At 40.1% G+C, this 23435-nt stretch overlaps 2 protein-coding genes across 4 annotated transcripts in view; one reads left to right on the forward strand and one right to left on the reverse strand.

Annotated features, from left to right (window-relative positions):
• The window catches only part of LOC143365785 (PDZ and LIM domain protein Zasp), a 78092-nt gene that overhangs the window by 37363 nt on the left and 17294 nt on the right, over positions 1 to 23435 (reverse strand). The window lies entirely within an intron of this gene.
• Positions 1 to 23435, forward strand: part of LOC143365858 (uncharacterized) — a 111093-nt gene that overhangs the window by 13469 nt on the left and 74189 nt on the right. The gene's annotated exons all lie outside the window — the stretch shown is intronic.

A 23435-nucleotide genomic window follows, 5' to 3' on the forward strand; every position in this document is an offset into this window, starting at 1 on the left:
TATTTTTGCGGAACACGCGGCTCGACCAGGAAATAATTCTCCTCTCCAGAGTCCAGGCTTCGGACGCTGTATTTCAGGGCCCGGGGTAGTCACGTGACTTTTTAATTAATAATTTCCATTCACTGACTTCAGCCACAGACTTAAGTCTGTGACTAAACTTGTCACATTTTTTCCTCTGCATTATCGATATTATGAATTCGGACTTGCCAGAAACGTGCTTCAAGTTTTCGCCTTTATTTCGCAACAGAATCAAGACAAAATATAACTGAATTTGTAGCTGGAGATATTTTCTACTGCGCGCTGCTCTCGATTTCATCCCGAAAACTCATCCAATGGCATAAAAATGCTCGGATTCCACGGCATGCGCATCGTCAATTTTTGGCCTACTTCGAACGCTTATATTAACAAATATCTGCATAATCTCGTCAGCTTATGAGCAGGGCGCACTAGATTGAACCTTCCTCTTTCGAACGAGCCCTTTACCAGCGAGAAAATATTCTTATTTAAGGACGAAAAGTTGAGGCACGTAAAACCATTTTTCGCCTATTTTTGTCGGTAACGTGGTCACTCTACCTTATCGCGAATCTACAGAGTCTTGGTTCAATTTTTGGCCTACTTCGAACGCTTATATTAACAAATATCTGCACAATCTCGTCAGCTTATGAGCAGGGCGCACTAGATAGAACCTTCCTCTTTCGAACGAGCCCTTTACCAGCGAGAAAATATTCTTATTTAAGGACGAAAAGTTGAGGCACGTAAAACCATTTTTCGCCTATTTTAGTCGGTAACGTGGTCACTCTACCTTATCGCGAATCTACAGAGTCTTGGTTCAATTTTTGGCCTACTTCGAACGCTTATATTAGCAAATATCTGCACAATCTCGTCAGCTCATGAGCGGGGCGCACTAGATTGAACCTTCCTCTTTCAAACGAGCCCTTTACCAGCGACAAAATATTCCTATTTAAGGACGAAAACTTGAAGCACGTAAAACCATTTTTTGTCGGTAATGTAGTCACTCTACCTTATCGTGAGTACTGTACTCCATCATTCGCGCGAAACGAGCTCCGAAAGCGAAATCGAAGGATGCGAACGATAATCGTTTTTGCTTCCCGGAACGATCCTCTGTGTTTGTTCTTCACGATCTTTCGAACTGGCTAAATGCAAGATATTTCCTTTGGATACACAATTTGCGAAACTAACAAGCTTGGTCCTAAACTCGCATCTCAATTAGACCAGGAAATTCGAAATACTAGATTCACTCGCTGTCGCTAGGTTCATATTTTTCATAGTACATATTTTTGTGCGACATGCTGCTGTAATATCAACAGCGGCTTCGTTGGTACTTTCAATTTCGTTTGGGAAGCTTCGAAAGAAGCTCTTCGGATATTATCGATCTACGGCGGAGAAAATCGGTTGTTCTCAACAGATTGCAAGATCTGTCTTCCACTGAGATGATCAGAGGGATCGAACGCGTTGATTAGGCTCGCGCGGGATGACGGTAGCGCGGAGTCGCGACGCTGGTGTGTACTTGTCGCGTCGCGACGCTTTATCTTTCCTCGCGTTGCGCGCCGCGCCGCCCGGCAATTAAGGAAATGGATCACCTCGCGTGATCAACGGGTCGCCGTAAATCATCGTAATTTATCGCGCGTTACACCTCGCGCTCGCAACCTTACGGCCGCGTGATTGCGCGCGAGGTTAATTACGCTATTAATATGTTTGGTAAACGGCGCGAGATCGATGGGGAGCAGCGCGGGATCCTCTCCGCGATCTTGCGAGCGCCGCGATCGATCGAGCCGCGCCGCGCCGGGACAAAAGAGAACGCCAAGTAAAACTCATTAAGGAACCACCCGCGGCTAGATCATGCCAGGTTTTATATCCTCCGCGGTGTACCCGACGGATTCGGGGACAATTAATAGATCCAGCGAGATCGAGAGCCGGCCTCGGTCCCCTTCTATAAATACGACCGGTGATTTATTACCGGTATTTTTATATCGGGAGAGATTTCCAACGACATGGAGCCACGCTCGGCTGCCTCGGCCACTTCGAACAAGCGTGCACAGACGCCTAATCATTTTTCCAACGGCCTGGCGCGCCGGAATGTAGGTCGATGCCCCAGGATCGCAGACCAAAACCTTTTCGATTATCAACTTGCTGAAGACGCAAGATCTCTCTCTCTCTCTCTCTCTCTCTCTCTCCAGAGACAGGGGATAGTGTCTGATTATTGCAGGCTTCAACCCCTTGCGGACCCAGCGACTTTTGTCGCTTTTCTTCCAGCTACAGTCCCGGACAAAATGATAGCACACGCGTGCTATTGAAATTGATAAAATGAATTTTTACGTTGATACACCAACGAGCAAAACTGAGTCCACACTATTCGAAGCAACATGACTTTTTAAAAATTAGATCAAATGACTTGAATTTGATTGAGAAGTTAGAAGGATTAGTTTGTTAGAGGAGGTGTAAAATATTTTTGAAAAAAATTTGAATTCGTCGGAATCGCAAAAGAAATAGTAAAGGTTGGTTTTTTTTCAGCTTTCTTATCTGAGCCTGTATTGAAAATTTCAAGACTGTATTTGGTTCGCTCGAATAAATTATATCCGTGCTGAAAATTTCACCGATATTGGTTAAGCCGTTTACGAGTTATAAACGATTAAAAGTGCGATTTTAAGTCGAAAATCGTGAAAAACGGCAATTTTTCCACTTTTACGCGTTTATTACTCGTAAACGAATTAACCAATCGTATCGTATTCATTTATTGTTCCCCTCAGGGTTACAATCCCATTACAACACATCTCCTTCAACTCGCAAAATCGCAGACCACTAATTACACCGATAGAGAGAGAGAGAGCTACTGTCGCTTTTCAATATAATAAGTATAATAACATAATAAAAACGGACCTAAAAATATAAAATAATAACAATATATCAAAATAAAATAAAACAAATCAACCATAACGCTCGCCATAACGCGCGCCATAAATACAATAAAATAAAATAAAATACATTTAATATATTACATTGTGTAAAATAAATACTTTCTTTATAACTCGTAAACGAATTAACCAATATCGGTGAAATTTTCAGCATGGATATAATTTATTGAAGCGAATCAAACACATTTTTTAAATTTTCAATACAGGCTCAGATAAAAAAGCTAAAAAAAACCAACTTTTACTATTACTTTTGCGATTCCGACCAATTCAAACTTCTTTCAAAAATTGTTTACACCTCGTCTAATAAACTAATCCTTCTAACTTCTCAATAAAATTCAAGTCATTGGATCTAATTTTTAAAAAGTTATGTTGCTTGAAATAGTGTGGACTCAGTTTTGCTCGTTAGTGTATATTCATTGTACTAAACTTGATTAGGATCTGTAACATGCAAGAAAGTTGGAGGATTACTCAGTATTATACATTTAATTTTTTACAGTTTTTATTTCGTTAAATAACTTACTTTGATTTTATGGAATTTTTCGGGTTTCTAGTTTGGCGATCGAAGTGTTAAGCAGTTAGGCGCGTTTGACGTGTATACACGTCGGATCAAATCTCTATTGTTGACGGTAACGAATTGTTCATTTCTTGTTGGATAAAAATGTAATTCTTTCTCATTTTGCTTTACTTTTCTCGTAAAATTTATAGTAGCGGCATTTGGCCTGCGTTCGACGTGTATACTCGTCATTGCTTGGTACTAGTTCCGCGTCCGTGAGGGATTTTTAAAATTAAACTCCGCAGTTAATTGGTTAAGGGAGGGTCTAAGCCATCTTTTTCCTGGCGTTCGATCTCTTCAGGAAATACAGACATTTAAATCGCGCAAGTTTTGCACGAGAACGAGCTGCTCGAATTTTGGAATTTTCGTCTACGAAGAAAATTGTTTCTGAATAAAAATAAAATTCTTGTAGTAGATCGAACCTTCTAGATTGTAATAATTGGCTCGATCCGACATATACAGTCCCGGACAAAATGATAGCACATGCGTGCCATCTTTAATTTCTTGAAGATTGCTTAGTATTTCTGAATTTAGTACAGAATATCATAACTGTTACGATCCGGAGAGACGAAACATGTTAATAAATAAGGTTGACCTTGCTAGCTTTCTGAGCAAGCAGAAGAAATATACAAATGCTTGGGGCGAAATGATAGCACACTTGTGCTTTGTGGTGGCATCTTTCAATAGTTTGTGAGTGTCCAAGCAGTTAACAACAAACGTCAAGTTTTAAAGTTGAACGTCGACATGGGAAAAATATTAAGTCAAACTAAACTGGCAAGGATTATTGAATGAAAAAGTCAAAATGTTACCGTTTCCGAGATTACAAAGATTGCTATAAGAAGTCGCAAGGTAGTATATGATTTATTCAGAGATCCTGCAAACTATGGAAGGAAAAAAAGTTGTAGCCAACATTATCAGAACGGGACAAAAGTGCTATTATTCGTATTGCTTCGAACTGAACATTGACGTTACGTGAAATTGCTCAAAAGCAGGCATCACTGCAAATGTCCGAAGTTTTCGTCGTGTTCCTCAGACGTGTAAGTTTATAATAATAATAATAATAATATTGCTTTATTCAGCCTTACGGCCAAGAATTGGACTCGGTTTACAATAACCTATGAATACAAAAAATAACTATCTTATCCACGCATTAATTCTCTCTCTCTCTCTCTCTCTCTCTCTCTCTTTCTCCCCCCTTCCCTCTTCGACTCACCCATCCCTACCCTGACTACTCTACCTATATTCTGCCTGTTCCTATTCTTATTCCGATTATTGCACCATTTCCTACTCTGTTATCTTTGGTTTACGCTTCCTTATATTACCTTTATATTTCTGCTCGCTTATCTCTCTTCTTTCTGAGACGTGTAAGTTTATTCAAAGATTGAAAATAAAGCAGAAACCTCCGTTAACGAAACATCGTAAGGAGCAGCGATGAACATTTGCAAAAGAGCGTATTCACTGGCAGAAGAAATGGAGACGTATTTTATTTACGGACGAAAAGAAGTTCAATATGGACGGCCCGGATGGATTTCCATTCTATTACCACGACTTAAGAAAAGAGAGAATTACGATGACCTCGAGTCATATTTTGCTTGACGAACCCTGGGTTTCTATAAGAGGGGGATCGAAAACTTGCAGGAAAGATGGCGAACTGTCCTTGACAATGATGGAGATTAAATTAAGAACTAAAAACTTGAATTTACTACAAAGTTCGTCTAAGATTTCAAAATAATTGATCACTTATGGGTTCGATCGCAGACCGGTGGCATCACCTATCCTCCCAACGATACGTCACCGTCTCTTACTGGTCCTGCGAGGACGAAACAATCGTAGAAAACACGTTGGAACCGTGTCTAGGGTGCAGTCCTCGTTGGACACCGCACAGTGTGTCGAGTATATGGGAATTCGGGAAAAAAGTCATAACTCTTAAATTATGAAATTTTCGAGTAAAGTACCTTAATACTTTTTGAAATAAAATGCAAGGGCGAATCGATTGGTATATAAAAAAAAATTTTTTTTTTAATTGCGATAACTCTTATGTTTTAATAAATTCTTATGTTTTTTTACTGCATAAAACGTAGTTTACAATTTTAACGAAAATTTAAAAAAAAAGTACAATACTGTATACATTACTTATTCAAATCTTCACAAGGAGGAATTAAAACTTAGGAATCCTTAAGAGAATTCCTTTATTTTACCTAGAAATAAATAAAATGAATAAATTAATTAATTAATAAATTAACATAGATAATATGTTATTAAATAATATGTGTACGTACTATACTACTTCAGCTTCACTATCATCAGAACAAGTGTTTGAGTTGGAATCTGATAAGTAGGATGTTTCATTTAATAATAAATAGTCTCTTATATCTGCAAAATCCTTTTTTTCTTTTTTCGTATGTTTTTTTTTTATAATGCGCAATAATTGGATCCGACTCCAGTAGAAGACGATTTAATAGGTCTTTATTTGAATTTTCTCTTGATGTCTTGCGGGTATTATGTTCCCGAAAATATTTTATATTTTTATGTTGAGCCTCTAGAGCTTCTTCGGATAATTTGCCAATAGGAACAATTGTATTTTTAATAATTTCAACTGCATGGAAAAGTAATTGATGCGTAGTTACCGGCATCACATACCAATTATAATGTTTTAAATATAATTCTCTAGCTTCTTGAATTATTTCTTGGAATTTAATAATATTTATATTTTCTCCGCTTGAGCAAATGTGAGCAGATTTAAACGAATGCGAAATTAAAGTTTAATGTGCCACCAATTACTGTAAAAAAATTCACGGGTGTACTTTGATGTACTTTCTTTAAAACTCTAATCAAAGTTGATAAATGTTAAACATAAAAAATTAGGACAAACTGCGACAATTTAAAAAAACTTTCTGGGAGATTGAAGGTCTAATAATGCTAAACACAACCTGTAAAAATCAAATGAAAAAACCAAATAGCTTGCGAGGGACGCATGTTTTCAAAAATGCGCGGAATTTGACAGTGAAGTTTCAGCCTCAATTTTAATAACAAATTGATTGATTCAGTTAAAATTTAAGGCGGTTTTAGAAACTACGTTTTGTTACGAACATTTCAGGATACATAAATTTGCAGATCTTACACTTTGATTTTCGGACTTTTTTCCATTGGGCGACACACTGTGCACCGGTCAGAGCGGAAAGTCCGAGAACTCGGAACCCATTCGGTCGATGAGCAACGAACCTCTGAACAGCCGGAGGACGGGGCTGTCCCTAGGTCCGCGACCACGTAGGACGTAAGTCAGGGTTAAGCTTGGTGGGCACCGTGAAAGCCTGCCTCTAAAAATAGTCCTGGACCGGTCTAAAAATAAGCGACACACACGTACGCGCCGCCCCGGCCACACGCACATCGCCCGTACACCTCGAACCGCGAGGTTCGGTCCGAGGGATAGAATGCGCTATGCGCCATCAAGGTGCAGCGCGTATAGTCTTCGGCGTATGACATATCTGGCCGGCCGTTTTCATTCCGCGCTCTCTGGCCCAGCCGAGCCGAGCCGAGCCGAGCCGTCGCAGCCGTGAACCGCGATGAATGAACGAGAGTACGCGCACGTACTCGCACGCGTACTCGTCGACGTACGCGTGTTCCGTGCGAGTACACCATGTCTCGCGGTTCGCCGCGCTCCTCGCGTAATAATAGCGTAAGGGCACGCTTATGTCGGACTCGCGATAGAACCTATAACACCGTCGCACAATGTGTCGTCCAATGGAAAAAAAAAGTCCGAAAATCAAAGTGTAAGATCTGCAAATTTATGTATCCTAAAATGTTCGTAACAAAACGTAGTTTCTAAAACTGCCTTAAATTTTAACTGAATCAATCAATTTGTTATTAAAATTGAGGCTGAAACTTCACTGTCAAATTCCGCGCATTTTTGAAAACATGCGTCCCTCGCAAGCTATTTGGTTTTTTAATTTGATTTTTACAGGGTGTGTTTAGCATTATTAGACCTTCAATCTCCCAAAAAGTTTTTTTAAATTGTCGCAGTTTGTCCTAATTTTTTATGTTCAACATTTATCAACTTTGATTAGAGTTTTAAAGAAAGTACATCAAAGTACACCCGTGAATTTTTTTACAGTAATTGGTGGCACATTAAACTTTAATTTCGCATTGGTTTAAATCTGCTCACATTTGCTCAAGCGGAGAAAATATAAATATTATTAAATTCCAAGAAATAATTCAAGAAGCTAGAGAATTATATTTAAAACATTATAATTGGTATGTGATGCCGGTAACTACGCATAAATTACTTTTCCATGCAAAAAAATGACATAAAAACAAAATTTTTTTTTGCATCGTGTCAGCCCCATTTTACCACTCAACTGTGTCCTTACCATATTTTACGTATCTTTAGAAACAACAAAGATATTTCAGGTGCTAACGTTTGGTGACTCACCCTGTATCTCTCTTTGGAGCGTTCGCAGCCGAGCAGCGCTAATAGTACAGCTTCGCGTTCGCTTATTAATTCTCTGCGCAGGGTGTATAAAAATTATATGTCACGACCACCATAGCGTGATTCTAGACCTCTGGATCGGTGGAAATCTGTTTAAAAAATGCATCGCGACATTCACCTTGACCTTGGAAATCAAGGTCAAAGTGTTGAAAAATTTTCTTTTGTTGCGTCGTATAGTACTCGTCACTCAAATTTTTCGATACTTTCACCTTAATTTTCGAGGTAAAAATGAATTTTGCGGTGCATTTTTTTCACAGATCTCCACCGATGCAGTAAACCCTCGTATGACGCGGAGCTAACATTGCGACGGTTTCTATAAAAGCTTCTACAGACCTGAACATTTCTCGGGATTCCCGAGAGCATTAGGTAGCATCCAGAATATTAGGGACCTCCGAGAATATTAGGGACTCCTAACGCCTTAGTCCCGACCCGATGCTTTTCGGGATCGGGACAGGTCCTCGGAAATATCGGGATTCCAGATAATATTAGGGATTCCCGAGAATATTAGGGATTCCCGAGAGTATTGGGGATTCCCGAGAATATTAGGGACCTCCGAGAATATTAGGGACTCCCAAATTGTCTGAATCCGATGCCCCTCGGGATCGGGACAGGTCCTCGGAAATATCGGGATTCTCGAAAATATCGGAATTCCAGATAACATTAGGGATTCCCGAGAATATTAGGGATTCCCGAGAGTATTGGGGATTCCCGAGAATATTAGGGACCTCCGAGAATATTAGGGACTTCTAACGCCTTAGTCCCGACCCGATGCTTTTCGGGATCGGGACAGGTCCTCGGAAATATCGGGATTCCAGATAATATTAGGGATTCCCGAGAATATTAGGGATTCCCGAGAGTATTGGGGATTCCCGAGAATATTAGGGACCTCCGAGAATATTAGGGACTCCTAACGCCTTAGTCCCGACCCGATGCTTTTCGGGATCGGGACAGGTCCTCGGAAATATCGGGATTCTCGAAAATATCGGAATTCCAGATAATATTAGGGATTCCCGAGAATATTAGGGATTCCCGAGAATATTAGGGACCTCCGAGAATATTAGGGACTCCTAACGCCTTAGTCCCGACCCGATGCTTTTCGGGATCGGGACAGGTCCTCGGAAATATCGGGATTCCAGATAATATTAGGGATTCCCGAGAATATTAGGGATTCCCGAGAGTATTGGGGATTCCCGAGAATATTAGGGACCTCCGAGAATATTAGGGACTCCTAACGCCTTAGTCCCGACCCGATGCCCCTCGGGATCGGGACAGGTCCTCGGAAATATCGGGATTCTCGAAAATATCGGAATTCCAGATAACATTAGGGATTCCCGAGAATATTAGGGATTCCCGAGAGTATTGGGGATTCCCGAGAATATTAGGGACCTCCGAGAATATTAGGGACTCCTAACGCCTTAGTCCCGACCCGATGCTTTTCGGGATCGGGACAGGTCCTCGGAAATACCGGGATTCTCGAAAATATTGGAATTCCAGATAATATTGGGGATTCCCGAGAGTATCAGGGATTCCCGAGAGTATTAGGTAGCTCCTATATGTATATAGATAGAATATGTTTTGTATCTATCCTTCAATATCTGCCCTTGCGTACCTATAATATCTAGCCTTCGGTATTTACAGTGCAATGTAACTTATTCGATATTTTTCAAAATTTCTCAAGGGTTGTGAAACTGGTGATAAAAAATCACAATATTCGCAAACACTCCGCCATCTTAAGAAAGTAAAGGGGTCTTTTGTGCACATTTTTCAAAATTTCTCAAGAACTTAGTCGATACATTTAGTGAGACTAAAAGAATATAAGAAAGATAACAAGATACTTTTAGTATTTTCTCTTCAATTCTGTCCGATAACAATTTTTGCAAAATTTCTTTTTCTCTCCGTGCGATGAACTAATTGATCTAACGCCTCAAAAAATCCAAGTCGTGTGGTTCAGTCTTGCAACAGTTATCATCCTTTTACAACTGTCCGAATATTATTGCGAGCCACTATATTATATTACATTCAAAAACCAGAAGCATAGAAATCCTCCAGACATATTTAGCACATTTTCCATCTTCGTAGGACACAGTGAATCAGACGTTTTCTGTAAAATGTTTATGTTAATTTTGCAAAAACTTCTAAAACACAGGTTGAACACCTCGCAAGCTGACGGGAAAGACTATTTTATTATTTAACCTGATGTTGAAATTAATGACGAATTCCTCCGTTTTCTTTTTACACACGCACATCGCCATTTCTCAATTTTGAGTTGTCAGGGAATTTCCCTGTAAATGCAGAAACGCATAATCCGTGTGCGTCATAGGAGGGTTGGTTATCGTCGATAAGATTGCAAATTTTTGATCAGGGCGATAATAGCAAAGAAAACGCGATATCTGGTTCTCGACGCTTATTTCATTGGTCATCTATCAGTCGGTGCAAACACTTGCATTGCAAAACGACAGGTTATATTTCTTTACGCTTTACTTTCGTCTCTGATCGTTCATCGGATTCGACTCTGTTCAACATTCGATTATTCTTCTTTTGGTTCGCGAACACCTCAGAGAACGTGAAATTTGCTGATTCGTAGAGTACCAGGTTGATACCTTGGCAAATATCTTGTCCAAAGTAGTTGTAATTGTAATTGGTACCTTCAATCTCCTTAAAAAGTATGTATCTACATATCTGTATGTACACTAACGAGCAAAACTGAGTCTACACTATTTGAAGCAACGTAACTTTTTTCAAATTAGATCAAATCACTTGAATTTTATTGAGAAGTTAGAAGGATTAGTTTATTAGACGGGGTGTAAAAAATTTTTGCAAAAAGTTTCAATTGGTCGCTTAAAAGTGGAAAAACTGCCATTTTTCACGGTTTTCGACGGAAAATCGCACTTCTAATCGTTTATAACTCATAAACGAATTAACCAATATCGGTGAAATTTTCAGCATGGATATAATTTATTGAAGCGAATCAAACACATTTTTTAAATTTTCAATACAGGCTCAGATAAAAAAGCTAAAAATACCAACTTTCACTATTTCTTTTGCGATTCAAATTTTTTTCAAAAATTTTTTACACCTCGTCTGAAACTTCTCAAAAACGCTAAAGTTATTTGGACTAATTTAAATATACTCTCTCTCTCTCTCTATATATATATATATAGAAGTATGTTTAGGTTAAGTTTACGTTTAACACTAGGCTTACGGGACCCGTCAAAATGACGGGTTCTAATATTTTTAATTTACAATTGTTAAGACTCTAAAGATACATCCACGACAAATTATTCATCAAATTCATTTCTTTGGGTATGTTATTAAAAAAAAAATGGCTAAAAATTTGGGCAGCACGTTCTTCTTTATTTTATAATGTAATGTAAAATAGTCACTTTTAGTGCTCCGTTTCTTTCAAAAATGTTCTACACCTCGTCTAACAAACTAATCCTTCTAACTTCTCAATAAAATTCAAGTCATTTGATCGAACTTTGAAAAAGTTATGTTGCTTCAAATAGTGTAGACTCAGTTTTGCTCGTTAGTGTATGTCTCATTCCAAAAAACACGACTACAGGCGCTTCGTCGTCGTCTTCTTCTTGCAATAAAAATTTGAATATTTAAATATTGTAATCTCGTCCAAAGTAGTGCAGAAAATATATAGAAATATCCGGACTCTCCAGATTCTGGAAAATGACCCATTGCGGAGAATAGATCGTTCTCGAACAGTGAGCAAAAGACGGGCGCGTTCGCGTGTCGTTTTTCCCCAGTTTTGTTCATTGAATTGTTCAATTGAAAGTATTACGTGGTGGTCGCGAGAAAGATTAGTGCGCGCGTCGAAGATTTTTCACGCTTAGGAAACGCGTTCGAGGACGCGGGTGGAGCCACGTCCGGTAGCTAGTTAGGCTGCCGGGCATTATTAATAACGACGCGTCTAAAAATAGAGCCGAAATATGTGTGACGCGGGCGCAAGTAGATGCACTTGAATGCAGTCGAACCGAGAGGGAGAATACGCCAAGGTGTACGAGGTACGCATTCCAATGGGCGGGTTATCAGAGACGGATCCATCCCACATTCCATGCTGGAATGCATCTCTGCTCTTTTTTCTTTCTCTCACTTTGAGGGCTTAAGGCTCCGTTCATACGTGCTCTCTCTCTCTCTCTCTCTCTCTCTCTCTCTCACTCTCTCTTTCTCTTTTGCTCTCCCTTTCGCTCTTTCTCGGTTGATACAGCCTCGAAAAACGTGGACCGAGCAGAGTCGAGTCGCGGCCGGAGGGAACGGGCCTCGGTCAGTGACACCGGTTCGAATCGGACCGAATGAAAGGGAACGCGTTCGGAAGGATATAAGTCACATTATAGTACTCGCTGCTGTCGCGTCTCTCTCTCCCCTGATAGGTCCTATTTCGCCCTAGATTTTATCGGTGGCCCTACCGGTTGCTCGTCTGACCGGTGCAACGCCAGTCACTCCCGGAAAACGCTTCCGACCGTTGTTAACCCTTTGCCCTACAATATCGAGTCAGACTTCTGACTTGTGACGAAGATTCTGAACAACTTTAATTTTAAAGATCCCCCAAGGGCGCGGATTTGAAATCACACGGAGTATACGCATCAGGTCGAATGCCGCCATTGTCAATTTTAAGAGAAAAGTATAAAACAAAATGAGAAAGAATTAGAGTTTTATTCGATAAGAAATTAACAATTCATGCACCGCAACTGAGTTTTGAACTGACGTGTGTACACGTTGGACGCAGTTAACTGGTTAAACCGAGATAAATTTTGTTGTAGTTGATGTGTATATATGTAAAGAAAGTATACCTTCTTTAGTTTTTGAATTTGCCGCGCGTCTCCTATTTTAGTCACCGATAGATGGAGCGGCGCTTGGTAGAAGAATTGAGGAGAGATATAGTCATCACGCAATAGAGCACACGTGCAAAATATAAAGATTAAAAGTTATTATTTCCAAAGATTAGTAGTGTAGATAAAGAAGTGATAATAGTAAACTTTAATTGTCGTTTCTTTGTTTACAGGTAAGGTTGTAAATAGTGTAAATAATTGTTGTTGAATAATGAATAAAGACAAAATTTACTTTGTTTACAGAGAAACATATTTCCGTTTACTTTATCCCACCGAATAATTACTTGTCTTATATATATATATATAGGCATAGAGTAAATATAAACTATCTTTTCTTTTCTATGAAATTCTGAACGATGAAGAGTTTCTAATCATTATAATCACAGAATAAATAGTAGTGCAAGGGGTTAGCAACCGATAGCGATTCGGTATGTTTATTTACACGCTTGTTTAGCAATTTTACTTTCTTAGGACCATTCGCAAAATTGCTATGAAATCTGAATAAATTTGGTCCCGTTGGTATTATAGAGAAATATACACTAGTCTCATTTAGGGCTCCAATGTTAAATATTCATAGAAGAATAGAATTTCAAATTCGTCTTAGAAGGGAGACAAAGCATTCATATTTAGTAGATTGCTGACTCGTTGTTATACGGCGATGGGTTAAAAGAATATTTGTAAAGTGATTTGAAAAAGCTAGTTGGTACTATTGGGTTGTTCGGAAAGTAATTTCGTTTTTTCTCAACAGAGGAGATAATTGTATTTTTTTCGCAGCCGACTTCACGCTTAAGCCGCATTGTCATTATATATTTTAACAGCTGATATAGCAAGGCTTGTTCGTGAAAAAGTTTGTTTCTGATTCTGCGCAAAATAGTTTTTGTTTGGTACCCTATCGAATATGGAAAGTCGAAAGCAGTATTTTCGGCATATTTTAAATTTTTGCTATCGAAAAGGTGAAAATGCTGTTCAAGCAAGAGAAAAATTATTAGAAGATTTATTGATAGAACGCCAGTGCCAAAGCTAGTTTGCAAAATTTCGTTTCGACAATTTTGATTTTGAACATGCACCATGTTCTGGAAGGCCAAAATTGGGTAATTGGGTACTTTGGTCTTGCACCAAAATGGAGAATATGTAATTAAATCAAATATTTATACTTCTGTGTAAGCAAGTCATTCATTAACGAGTTGAGACTTGAGAGTATGGCCAATCATTTGATCAAAACGACACTTGGGCGATGTACCTTGTAGGTCCTCTAAATTGATCCTTCTGTGTAAGCAAATAAAATATTTATACACTGTAAGAAAATCGTCTTGCATTTTTACCAAAAGAAAAAACGAAATTACTTTCCGAACGACCCAATATGATGCAAATTCCGACGTGGAACATCCAGCGAGTAGTGTTCCTGACTTCTCAACATTTTTAATTTCTCGAGAAATGAGAAATAAAACTATATTTCCCGAAAATTCTCGAAAAATATATTGGGAAACTTTTACCAAACTTTCATAATGTGAGGCATTACGCTTTTGTTTTGAAATGACTTCTTAAGAAGCATAATGTGTCTAATGTAGAATCAGAAAATCTACTTCTTTTTTTTTGTAACAAAATCTGTAGCCGTAGAAAAATTTCTTTCATTTTGCGTGGATGTTGGCTTTATCGTAAACAGAACATCCAAAAGTTGCTGAAGATTGGGTGTCCTTTTTCCAGTGGACTCAAAAATTTGGAATTCCTTTGTTAGAGTCCGGAATTTATTTTCTTCTCCGGCTAAACTCTTGACACTAAATTCTCGAAGGCTGTCTGCAATTTCTAATTCTAAATGTTTTTCCAGTGATAGTTCCTCATCCTGAGAATCTGAAAGTTTTTCACTATTTTCATAAGAATCATTGTTATATTTTCCAAAAAGTCTGCTTGGAATTTGTTTCGCCATTTTATACGTATCTGCCTTGGATGTTAAATAAAAAAATGTATCTTCTGAATCTTTTTGCAGAGATTCTGGATTATGCAGATATTTCATAAGGGATACAACAATCTTGTCTCTTCTTTTAGATATTTCTTCTTGAATAACAACAAGAAACTCATTACTCAATTCAGTATTCAGTGTTTCTAAAGTTCTAAATACGAATTTCAGAGAATTTCAGAATGTATATGTTATCAAATAAATGAGATTCATAAGAATTTTCCTAGATTTCAATTTCTCGAGAAATACTGGAATTTCGAGGAGGAACACTACCGACGAGGATAGCCGATGCCGTAAAGCTCCTTCTACGGGTACCGAAGTGCCGAAGTGAATAGTACCGAATACCGATGACGCGATCTCGCCTCGAGAGATTCGAGGATTTTTCGCGCGAGGAAGGATAGCGATGGTCGCGATGCGATTTCGATCTGTCGCCGACTCCGGTCGACCGTGGGTTCGAGCGTGAAAATGGCTTCGGGCGAAAGAGAAGAAGAGGGTCCGGTTGCCGTGGCGCGATTCGCGAATTCGACGGAAGTGGGACAACAGGGAGGTACCATCGGCAACAGGGGACGCGGGCGGTTTCTTCTTGGAAGCGGGCGGAGGATAGTGGATATCGGCGGGGAAACGGAAACGAGCGTGTTCCCGAAAGCGGATTCGATTCCCGGAGGCGCTGCCGATTAGATCCGATGACACACTCGGCCCGGAAGCGCGTAGACGCTCGTCGACGAGCGTAAGCGGCTCTCGGTTCGCCACAAAGAGTCCTTGTGCATCGAGACGATACACTTCGGTCGATGACGCGGCGCACGAATCGCCGGGAATGAGCTCACCTCGCCTCTTCGTCGACTGATAATCACGTAGACGTCGAAGCGCGGTCTTAACGACGTCGATTACGGTTATCGGTAGCACTAACCCCGCTGCTACCGTTTTATATCCGTCCTCTATAGCCTCTCTATCCGCCCTAGGTCTACCTGCAATACTAATCTCCGATTTGGATGATTTTTGGATATCTCGTCGAAACCGGAATTTTCGACAACCTCTTCCTTTGCACGTTTTAGTTTCCGCTTAGTTTCCAAGATATTCGCGTTTTAAGCTTGGGTATTGGTCGTCGGCCATTTTGAAACGAGGATAGAACGAGCTTAAAGGACCCGTGCGCAACTGCATGCGCGAGGCTGAAAGAAACGACCGTTACAACTCGATTAAAAATGCGACAATTGTAACAGATATTTCCCGTGCCTAAACAGAAGATAAGTGAGACGTTCATTTTGAAAGCGGCCTAAGTCCATTTGTCAATTATTTTCTGTTGCCCGTAATTACGTGTACAACTTCAAGTCAGCTATCATAAACAACATATATATATTCAGAGTATATACGATTATTTTGGATACACATAAGTTTTCGCGGTTAGTTCAATAATTAAAACCATCACTTTGAAAGTGGCCCAAGTCCAATCCATTATTGATAATGTCCGTGGGACATTAACAGAAGGTGCCGGGAAGGTAATAACTTTATTCTAAATGAAATGGAATAAGAGGATTTCGTGTCGAGAAAACGTTTGGAGGACGCAGTTTTGAAAAGGGTGAAGAATTCTAACGGGGAAACAATAAATCGGTTAAAAATATGCTGGATGCGTTTTTTGAGAGATCAATCATCAATGGATGAGAATGCAATGTTTAAAATCCTGGACTACCACGTCGGGGTAGACCAAGAAAGTTCGAAAATATTTTATTGGCACCACTTTATAAAAATATAATACGAATTACAGCAGCGAAATACAAGGACATGATGGACTTGCTATGATACATACCACCGGTGCACCATGACTTCTTCAAATCCCTTAGAAAATGTTCTGAATTGCATAAATTGTGTTTTTGAAGTGTCGCAAAGATATACAAAGTAAATTGAGCATTGTTTTTTCAATTTGGAGCATTTTAAATGATGTCGAATGGACTTTTGCAAATTTTACAACGAATCTGGTTGTTAACCCTTTGCACTCGAGTGGTGACTCTGAAGCACCACTAGAAATTGTTGTGGCATTATTTCAAAGAAATTACAAAAAATATTACAAAACATTTTTTACAGTACAAAATTTCAATTTAATAGATTACTAAACATTTAAATATTATACGTAGAAATCAGATCAGTTTCGTACGAATAAAATGAAAATATTGCAAGACGGAAGAAAAATTTAGTTTCAGATTGAAACTAGCGCCGAGTGCAAAGGGTTAACTTTGAAAGTGGCTTAACTCCATTTTTGATAAGAAAACACATATTATTCACTTAATAATTCCCATTATTTTAATAGGAACTGTAAATTTAACTCTTTTGGATACACTCAAGCAGTATCACACATTCCTATCCTACGCGTATATTTCCAATTTTATTGAACCACAAACCCTCAAATATCTCAATTCAAGTATAAGTGGACTTAGGTCACATTCAAAATAAACGGCTCGAGTGGCCACCAATACTGACGCGTGCGCCTACACGGACGCACAAGTACAGAGTTCACTGTACCCGAGAGTTTTTCGCGAATATCTCGGAAACTAATTGTAAGCGGTACACCGTCGTCAAACGTTGAGATTTGTGTCGAAAAATGATCGAGATCGGAGGGTAGGTGGCTGTCGTTCACCCTCCTATCGAGCCGCGGAGCTATTTTCATAGTCCACGGACCGCGACCGAGGATAGATAGGCTCCTCTTTTCTCGAAACGATTATTCGTCTACTTACGCGAAGATTCGGCGAGGAGGGAGTGGCGTGCGCGAGAAACACTCGGTGACGCGCCGCTATCAACTATAACGGATAATGTCGTAATCGGCTCGGCGATTACGAGAATGACTGCGGGGTGTCGTGTTACCCGCGACGTGGATTCACGAGAAACGCTACTCTAGCACACGGCCGGACACACAGCAGGGAAGACTGATTTCTGGTCAGACTTTTGGCAAATTTCCCGCAACTGCCTCCCACCGTCGCCCCCCCTCTCCTCCTCTCCTCATTCCCGAAATCGAATCGGCATTTACGATGGCGCTCCTAAATCTTCGGACCTCGTCATCGAGATACAATTTCACTCCGCCTTGTCTGGCTTTTCTCGGCCGTTCCGCTGACAACCAGGCGGAAACACGGATAAGACAGCGTCCGGGGAATATTCGCGATCCCCCGGATGATCTATCCCGGCAAACGAAACCGCATTCTTTCGACGCCGAGCGATCCAGAATCCCTGGCCAATTTTGCAAAACCACCATTTTCTCAATCCTTGTGGCCCACTTCTCGATTCTTATCGAATTCTAACGGCCTCTGTTTTGCAGCTTGCGAAAAGACGGCGTCTTTACTTCCGTAAAGATGGCCTCCGACGGATTCATTCTTGGGCGTTGCTGATCGGAGCTGAATCCTCCGTAGATCAGAAAAGCACCGACGCAATGTATCACCTACAGTTTCTATCTCCTGCGGTTGGTTGTTACTGATATTCGAATAAACTCTGTTTCACAGATTCGAGGGAGGGTTCTAATCAGTCTTTCTGAATAAACTCAGCATTCTTTGGCGTTGCTGATCGGAGCTGAATCCTCCGTAGATCAGAAAAGCACTGACGCAATGTATCGCCTATACACCTTCTATCTCCTGCGGTTGATTGTTACTGAAATTCGAATAAACTCTGTTTCACAGATTCGAGGGAGGGTTCTAATCAGTCTTTCTGAATAAACTCAGCATTCTTTGGCGTTGCTGATCGGAGCAGACTCCTCCGTAGATCGCAAAAACAACAACAGTCGGCTCAAAACCGGTACGTGAACTCTCTTGTTCCATATATGCGACGATATTTGATCAAAATAATGTAAATGATAATCCTCGAACAAGTCTGACGGGACGAAACATCTTTCATCAATAGACTGCGGATTTTTACGCGAAATAAAAATTCTTACATAACTAATTTTAACAAATTGACAATTTTCAAGTCATTTTAATCCCTCTGCTGTGTTTCAAAACGCGCCCACTCATTTTTGTTGTATTGGGTTGTTCGGAAAGCGATTTCGTTTTTTCCCAACAGAAGACGTAATTGTATTTTTCTCGCAGCCAACTTCACACTGAACACTAGGTTTACGGGACCCGTTAAAATGACGGGTTCTAATATTTTTAATTTACGATTATTGAGATTGTGAAGATCCATCTACGTGGAATTACTCCGTCGTACTTTTCTTCCACGTATCTTTTTTTTTATTACCAAAAAATAAACAGCCACTACGATTACAAAAAAAAAATGTAGAATGCATATAAGAGTAATGCCATAGTTCAGTAAAATAGTGACGTAACAATCGGAATTCTTAACGCTACGTGGAATTACACAACAAACTTATTTCCTTAGGTATGTGTTATTTAACAAATGGCTGAAAACTTGGATAGACACATTCTTCTTATTTTTATAAAGTAATGTAAAATACTCACTCTTAATGCTCCGTAAACCTAGTGTTAAGCCGCATTGTCGTTATATATTTTGACAGCTGATATAGCAAGGCTTGTTTGTGAAAAAGTTTGTTTGATTCTGCGCAAAATAGTTTTTGTTCGGTGCCCAATCAAATATGGAAAGTTGAAAGCAGCATTTTCGGCATATTTTACTTTCTTACTACCGAAAAGGTGAAAATGCTGTTCAAGCACGAAAAAAATTACTCTTATTAGAAGATTTATCGACAGAACGCCAGTGCCAAAGCTAGTTTGCAAAATTTCGTTTCGGCAATTTTGATTTTGAAGATGCGCCACGTTCTAGAAGTCCAGTTGAAGCTGATATAGACAAAATTGGGTACTTTGGTCTTGCACCAAAATGGAGAATATATAATTAACCCTTATCACTCGAATGGCGAGTACAAGGCGCCACTAAAAATGACTGTATCACTATTCAAAATATTTTTCACATTATTAAATTTCTTTGCATTTAATCAATTACTAAACATTTCAGTACTGTACGAGTAAATTGCACCATATTATAAATATTCTATAGCTGTTCTATTATATTATAAATATTCTACAGCTATTCTATTATATTATAAATATTCTACGTCGGAAGAAACGTTTCGTTTTCGAGTTAAAATGGCTTCGAGTGCAAAGGGTTCAATAAAATACTTATACACTGTAAGAGAATCGTCTTTCATCTTCGCCGAAATAAACAAAAAAAAAAACGAAATTTCGTTTCCGAACCACCCAATAAGCGCCTATGCGCTTACTCTATGTCCGCAGTCCGGTTATCAAGTTTCGCGTCCAAGATCGAAGCTGCTTCCGCGCTAATCATTCCGGCTTGTATCGTTTTGCTCGGCGAGCGGAGGAATTATTCTCGGATTTTAATGAACTCTGTTTGATAGGCTGGAAGAAGGGTCCTGTGGCGTGCGAGCGTGAAAAGAAACGGTTCGTCGATGGAGGCCGACTCCGCGCGGCGCCGCGCGAGGAGCACGAGAGAGAGAGAGAGAGAGAGAGAGAAACTTTGAGGAGGAGAGGAAGGACGGGGAGGAGGAGTAATCGTGTAAAATAAAAGGGAGCCATGGCGTCGGGAAAACGGTAAAAAAGACGGGTAGTCGGGAGGACGCGGAGAGAAATAAAAGCGATATTTTTATATCCACGGGTGTAAGCTCGTCGGTGGCGGACGCCACCGGGCCTCGGCCTCTATTAATATCCACGGGCCGGGCTTCCTTTCGGCCTCCGCAGCAATTCTCTTTGCACCGGCGAACCAACGATCGGCCACCGGAAAGATAGCGTTCGATCCGAGGAAAAAAGCAAAGAGTGTTAGACAACGCCCTCGGACTTCCGGCAACTTCCCGAGTTCCGAAGTTTCTAACGAACAGCTGATCGGAATATCGATATCTTCTCTATGGTAATGCATCTTTTCGGGAACCGTTGCATTCGATGAGACGCGTTGACAGCGAACGCGTTCGCTACTGTCAATTAACAATCACTCTTCAAGCTCGATAGACCGTGATCACCGGTTCTAAACGGCGTAACAGCTGTTATTAAATTTTTCTGAAACGATAACCGTGTCCGCCTTGTCTCCGGTTGACGCTTCGACGGTCGCACGTGACTTTGCGCCGCTATTCTCACATGGCGTATCAAAATGATTTCGTGTCAAGGTTTTCGCAGCGTCCTCTGATAACAGCGGTTTCCCTCGATCGCGTCTTTCGATCGTTATTAATCGCTAATTGCGAAAATCTTCCGATTCACATTCTTATCGAAAGACATTTTCACTTTAGAAGAGGCACGTTTCGATCTAACGTCACGGCTGAACAGTCTGAAGATCCACAGCTTAACGCTAGAACTACCGAGGAATAAATGCGACTGACGTACACATATATCGCTTTGTAACAGTGACAAGACTGTGCCCGTTCAGACTTCATGCAACTTTTATTATAATGTACATAAACTTTTATTAAAAAATTTCCGATGAAAACGTTTTTACAATTTCAGTAATTGTAGAAGCACAAATTAGGAACCAGTCATTTTGACTGGTCCGGTAGTTCTAGTGTTAAAGAATTGCTACTGAGCGTTTTCTGAATCGCAAGACTTCCGGCGGGCAAAGTTTAGTGGAATCAAATCTTTTTTCGAAAGTCATCGAACGTCCGATTAAAATGGTGCGAGTGCAACCGAATTCTGTAGAAAGATGAAATTTTCGAACTGCTCGAGCTCGGAAGCTAGGAGACGAAAGCGTCGAACGTCTTTATCGCGAGGCGGTCGTCGGTGCTCGTGTCCGCGAATGCACGGCCGGCCGCTGCGCTGGCCTTGACTGCATTTGCATTTGCGCGCAAAACGACGGAAAAAAGTATATCGCGAACGAGTTTCGTTGCCTTCCAGCCGGACAGCTCGAACAATTGAACTGGTACTGGTGGCCGCGGTGAAAAACTTCTGTTCGTGGATCGGCCGGGTCTCGAGGCGCACGATCCCGCTCGGAAACAGGACGTGGAACACGGGACAAACAACAAAGTTCACGATATGCTGAATCGAAAATATTAGGGGGGCCCATAAGCAATCAATTATTTTGAAATCTAAAACAAACTTCAGGTTTTTATTTCTTAATTTAATCTCCATCACTATCAAGGACAGTTTGCCATCCTTCCTGCAAGTTTTCAATCCCCCCTTATAGAAATCCAGGGTTCAAGCAAAATATGACTCGAGGTGCCTCCTTGCATCTTGTACAGAATGTTTTATTTCTTAAATAATGCTCGAGAGATCTGAAAAGATCAGAGGGAGCAATATCCGGTGAGTACGGGGGTGCGCTAAAACTTCCCATTGCAATTCTTTGATTTTTTCCTGAGTGAGTTTCGCTGTACGGGGCCGGGCATTGTCAATTTGCAGTATTACACCTTTTCTGTGGACTAAAGGTGTCCTCTTTTTCAATAGTTCTGAATACAGCCGTTGTAATTGCTGACAATACAACTCGGCAGTAACTGTTTCTCCAGGTTTCAACAACTCAAAGTGAATTATGCCACGACAGTCCCACCAAATCCACAATAACACCTTTCGAAGTGATAAGCTAGGTTTAGGAGTTGATATTGCGGTTTGATTTTCAGAAAGCCATTGCTTGGAACGCTTTATGTTATCATAAAGAATCCATTTTTCGTCTCCGGTAACGATTCTGCTAAGAAATGGATCTCTACGAAATCTGGATAGCAATAAACTGCAAATTGATGAATATTCTTGTTGGTCTCAGATAATTGATGCGGTACCCATATTCCTTGCCTATATGGCTTTCCCATTTCGAGTAGGTGCCTTTGTATAGTTGACCATGTGGACCCGAGGCTTCTCGATAATTCTTCTATACTTAATTTTGAATCAGCTTCCACTAGAGATTTTAGGGTGTCATTATCAAATTCAACGTCCACTTCGAGGCCTGTCAGGGAGATCATAATCACCAGCAGCAAACCTTCCGAACCAACGTTGACACTTGTTGACCTTCGATACATCTCCATGAACATCGCAAATTTTCTTTGTTGTTACATTAAATCCCGCATGAAAATGAAAAGTATGCAACGACGAATATGATCCTCGGAGGGCACGGACGCCGCCATTTTATTGCAGGGTTGTAAAAAAATGATACTTTTTAGAATATTTTGAACACAGGCTGCTTTACCGAAAACTGTAAAAGAATACGTGTTTCCTCTTCAACGATCGGTACAGAATTAAAGGCAAAACAAACTCTTTGCGAATAATTGATTACTTATGGGTACCCCTAATATACAGGGTGGGTCGCCACATTTTGCCATCTAGATTTACGCCATTATTATTAAGCATAGCAAACAATGTTTCAGATGATGTTGAATGGTTTTGTAGGTGGACGTATAAAGGACATATGAAGGTCATTAATGTTCTTTTAAATGGAATCATATATTTTTTATTGCATCAGCTGATGCTCCTTCATATTCTTTACAAAAAAGTATTAATCTATTTGTGTAAAAAAATCATGCTGATGCAATAAAAAATTGCATCCATGTTGCAATGATACGCATGATATGCATTTTTGATTCCATTAAAAAAAAAACATTAATGACCTTCATATGTCCTTTACACGTCCACCTACAAAAAAAATGTACCATCAGAATGTGCCCCTCTCAAAACCATTCAACTTCATCTGAAACATTGTTTCCTATGCGTAATAATAACGACGTAAATCTAGATGGCAAAATGTGGCGGCCCACCCTGTATAAAGGAGTCAG

The sequence above is a fragment of the Halictus rubicundus genome, chromosome 2 (genome assembly GCF_050948215.1).
Source record: "Halictus rubicundus isolate RS-2024b chromosome 2, iyHalRubi1_principal, whole genome shotgun sequence".
In the NCBI taxonomy this organism is placed as follows: domain Eukaryota; kingdom Metazoa; phylum Arthropoda; class Insecta; order Hymenoptera; family Halictidae; genus Halictus; species Halictus rubicundus.